Source organism: Phyllostomus discolor, chromosome 11 (genome assembly GCF_004126475.2).
Source record: "Phyllostomus discolor isolate MPI-MPIP mPhyDis1 chromosome 11, mPhyDis1.pri.v3, whole genome shotgun sequence".
NCBI lineage: Eukaryota > Metazoa > Chordata > Mammalia > Chiroptera > Phyllostomidae > Phyllostomus > Phyllostomus discolor.
The window spans coordinates 63,773,705-63,778,783 of record NC_040913.2 but is presented as its reverse complement, the minus strand read 5'-3'; the positions used below and the strand labels follow the sequence as shown (position 1 = coordinate 63,778,783).

General features: G+C 35.6%; 1 pseudogene; it reads right to left on the bottom strand.

Annotated features, from left to right (window-relative positions):
- Positions 1 to 813: 813 nt before the first annotated feature.
- Positions 814 to 2,098, bottom strand: LOC114508916 (annotated as a pseudogene).
- Positions 2,099 to 5,079: the final 2,981 nt, after the last annotated feature.

Genomic DNA, 5,079 nt, shown 5'->3' with positions numbered 1-5,079 from the left:
ATGCTTGGATCATATAATAGGTATGTGTTCACATTTTTAAGAAACTTTCAATTGTTTTCCAAAGTGATTATAACATTTTGCATTGCTAACAATAGTGTGCAAAGTTCAAATTCCTGTATATCCCCATAAATACTTGATATTATCAATCTTTGCAATTTTAGCCATAAAATGGGTGTGTAGTGGCATCATATTGTGGTTTTAATTTACCTTTTTCTAATGGCTAATGATGTTGAACATCTTTTCATGTGCTTATTTGCCATCCATATACCTTGCTTGGTGAAGTGTCTGTTTATTTTTTCCCATCATTGCATCACATATACTTCTTTTTATTCTGTCTAAGCTGAGAATGGCATGTAAATAGGTCATTGTAGCAATTTAATTTTTTTTAATCAAAATAAGAAACAAACCAGTATGATTGATCTCATTTCTATTAACTTTTGAAGGTTTACAATAGTTAAGGTATTTTTGCTTCTATGTATGAAGGTTAAAAAGTATTTTTGTTTTCAATAAAATACAAGGACAACCAATTTCACCAGTGAGTAAAAGTGAAAACTGGGGTTCTTGTTTAAACTTGTCCAAAGTGGCATTTAAGAACTTAGTTGTAGGCTGCTGCACTGACACGATGACAAACCAAAGTGTAGGGCTGGGTCTGGTTTTGTTTTTGTATTCTTTTCAGTATCCAATGCTCACGGATTAAGTTCTAGAAATGTTCTGATTGCAAGGCAGGGATCTATTTGGATTCCACCACAGGTATGCCCCTTGGGTTGGATGCTGGAGGGTAAGGCACATTTTGCTGGACCTATTGTTGACTACCTAGTAGTCATCAAGGTAAAAAAAGTTCATGGTCTCTTCTTTGGTATTTCATTCCCTAGAAATCTACTCCGTACCACAAGATATCTCCAATTCCACCAAATCCTGTCACAAATTAGGATCCTTCTTGTGATTTATCTGTGGCAATTTCCAGAGTAGCTCCAAACTTTTTATTGTTGCTAGCAAAACATTCCAGCAGGGGCATGCTCTCAATTAGTTCATGCTCTTATCCTGTCTCTTTGTCTGTGAAATGAGATTCATCCTTTTCTTTTTCTAGAGTTAGATAGAGAATTTTCTCATCTTCTGTGCCTTGACAATGAAGAATATACCTCATTATATCCAGATTTTCATAGACTATTAGAATTTCTACAGTTCCCACCTCAAAAGCCTTTAGGGTATATTCAACTCCAAAACAGTACGTGCCTGTGTCCTGGCTGATTTCATCAAAGTATTGTCCTACTAATTTCTTCTCTTGAATATGAGAGTGCTTCAGTAGATGACTCAATAGCTTGGTTGAATTCATCTTCACCACCATTAGATATATCAACTAATTTTAAAACTTTTGATTGCAACCTCTGATCAGACATATCAGATTGACTTAGTTCAGTTTTAAAGTCAGCCCATCTAGCTTACTTTCACTTTCTCCCAAGAAATGAACAGCTGCACAGCAGTCTCAGCTAGTTTCCGAACATAGTTGCTTTTCCATTCTCAAAGTTTTCCATAGTTGCTTTTTCATTCATGCGCCAAAAGGAAGGCGGACTGACCTCTACCACTTTTCTTCGGGAGATGCACAGTGAGTTTGTGTAGGACTTCTGAATCCTTGGAGTGTGCTAAAAAGTGTACCGCTACTATCCATTACAATGAAGCCAAACCTGCTGTCACCTGAAAGCGGTGCTTGCTGTAAGAGCCTCTGTATGGAATTTGTTGTCGCACAAATGCAATGATGTATTAATTGGTTTGAAAACTTTGAAGTCGATGTTGATTTTCTTTTCCTTTCCTTCTTCTGTTAAAATTGTACCACAGTAAATAACCGGGCCATTTGGAGGTACTTTGTTGTAAAGTCTGAGTCTTTGTTGCACAGATGTAATGGTTCGCAGGACTGAAAGGCAGTTTACTAATGACTTAAATGGTACATGCAGTTCCAAACTAATCTGCCAACATTTTTGGCCCTTGAGAAATCCGGTCTTTGGGAGGAATGATCGATGATACCATGCATGTGCCATTGCCGCGGGCTGCCTCCAAGTTCTTAATCAGCTTCTTGACCTTTCAGGTCTCCACGTTCCTGACTACAGCCCAGGGGTTGACCGCCACCTCCTCACCTCCTCCCCAGGGGCCCAGTCCTGGGCAGCAGCGGCCTCTCCTCCCCAGCTGTGGCTCGGCTGTGCCTGGGCTGTGACTCTGAAGTAGAACAGCGGCTCCCTCTCTCCAGGCAGCTGCATGTGTTGCAATCCGCTCACCTGGGGTCTGTCGTGAAGTGTGTTTGCATCCCTTCCCTCCATTTGCTATCAACTTACTGGTTTCTGATTACTGAGTTTGAGAGTTTCTTTTATATTCTCAATACATGTCCTTTATCAATATGTGATTTGCAACTCTTTTGTATTTATAATCTCAAGTGTTATATGTATAAATTCTCAGGATTATTATATACTCTTAATGAATTGAGGCTTTAAAGAAATGACTTTATTTGTCCTGAATATTCATTGTTCTGAAATCTATGTTATCTAATATTAATACAGTTACTCTGGTTTTCTTTTTATTAGTGTTAGCATAATGTATTTTCTATACTTTTCGTTTGTGTGTGTGTCTATACTTAAAGTACATTTCTTTATGTAGCATATTTTTTGGCTAAATTGATTATCTTTACCTTTTAATTATGCTATTTAGACCATCTGTGTTTAGTGTGATAGTGACATAATTAGGTTTAAGCTAACAATTCTGCTTATTTTTTTATTTGCCTCATTTGATTTTTTATTCATTTTCCTTTTTTTCTGACTTATTTTGGATTTTTTAAAAACTCTACTTCATCTTTTATGTTGGCTTACCAGATATAACATTTATATTCAGTTTATTGTTTTAGTGATTTCTTCAGGGAATATAGTAAACATTTTAATCTTATCACAGTAAAATGTTCATAATATTATGCCATTTTACATGTGTAGATCCATATGTCAATATGATATTTTTCTTCTTTCTGAGGACTTCATTCAGCATTTCTTATAGCATGGGGCTGCTAGTGACAAATTCTTTCAGCTTCTGTATAACTTAAAAATTATTTTAGCTTCATTTTTGATAGATAGGCTCAGGCTTTTGCTAGTTATTAAAATCTAGATTGATATTTTTTCTTTCAGTACTTTAAAGATGTCATCCAGCCATTTTGTCATTTCCATTATTACTGATAATAAATCTACTATCATTCTTACCTTTGTTCCTTTCTGTATAATGTCTTTTTTCTCTGGGAATTATTACATATTTTTTAAAAATTGCTGTTTTTGTACAATTTGATTATGGTGTGTCAGTGCAATTTCTATCATGTTTCTTGTACTTTGAGTATGCTGAGTTTCTTGTATCTGCAGGTTTTTAAATTTTCATCAAATTTGGAGAATTTCAGTCACTTTATCTTTAAATTTTTTCTTCTTTTCTTCAGAGAGTTCAATTATACATATTTTAGGCCACTTGAAGTTTTCTAACAGCTCAGAGATGCTCATATTTTTTATATATTTTTTAAATGTTTCATTTGAATGGTTTATATTTCTGGGTCTTAAAATTCACTAACCTGTCTTTAATCAAAATGTCAAATCTGTCATTTATTCCATCCAGTGTATTTTTCATTTTATACATTGCAATTTTTATCTCTAAAATTTAGGGTTTTTTTGTATTTTACATGTGTCTACACAATTTTTTGAATACATGGAATATGTATATAATAATTGTATTAATGTTTTTCTCAGCTAATTCTTATATCTGTGTCATTTTCGAGTCAGTTTCAAAATCAGTTAACTGATTTTTCTCCTCTTTATGGATTGTATTTCCCTGCCTGATAACTTTTTATTAAATGCCAACTATTGTGAATTTAATCTTTTTGGGTGGTATAAATTTGTGTGTTTATATAAATATTTTTCCAACTTAGTTGTGGGATACAGTTAAATTATCTAGAAAACCATTTCATCCTTCTTTCTTATGATTTGTTAGGATGGTAGAAGACTTCACTTTATCCTAATTACTTCCCTCTACTCAGGAAAAATCCTCCTATGGACCCTACCCAGTGTCCTGAGATTCAGGAGATTTCAGGTCTAGCTGATGCAAACAGGTATTACTCCTGGTCTATTTTGAGTGCTAGATATTGTTACCTCTAATTTGGGGGTAATTTTTTTCCAACCCTTGGGTAGTTTTTCAAATGCATGTGCATTATCATTAATCACCTGAATCATTGAGGTGGGTCCTTTGCAGGTCCCCAAATTTCTCTCTCTTTGCAAACCTCTCCTGTCACTCTGTCTTGTGAACTGAGGTCTCCCAACTCTTCCTTCTCAACACAGAATGCCCACCAGGTTCTACGTCAGTTCCTTATATCTGAACTGTGGCTTGAAAACTCTCTCAAAGCAGTAAGCTAGGGCAAGTTTGGAGCCTATCTCAGAGAAAACTGTCCTTCATTGCCTGTCACCCTGTGTCTTGAAAATCATTGTTTTACATATATTGTCTTTTTTTAATTGTTATAGGCAAACCCAGACCTTGCCACTTTATCCTGAACAGAAGCAGAAGTTCTGTCAGGTATCTAATGTTGCATTAATAAATTTGTTTTTATTTTTTTAAGTCCCCCACCATCCCAATGTATCAGCATCTATTTCCACAATCTCCTAAAAGAACCCCCCCCCTACAAATTTACTAAACCAATGAGTAGATTATAATCCTACTTGTAGGGGGGCTCTGCTCGCAGGGTTCCCCCAGGCTGCCACAGATGAGAATAAGTCTACCAATACTTGATCTGCTTTGGGAGGAAAGGTGGCTGATCTCTCAAAGGATAAGGGCCAAGAGTCTTTTCCTCAATGGGATTTTAGTGGGTTCATTTGTACAAGAATACAGGTAAAGTTCATTAATCATTGTCAGGCAGTGAGGATCAAACAATAGATAACAAAGAACTCTGAGGGCCTATTTTGAGTCAGGGTCAGATAGTTAAAGAGCTATAAAACTTTGAGGAAGAAACTCACTTCTTGCTTGGACCCTTATCATTTAATTGAGAGCATTTTAAACAAAGCAGGTTTCACAGGATTTTAC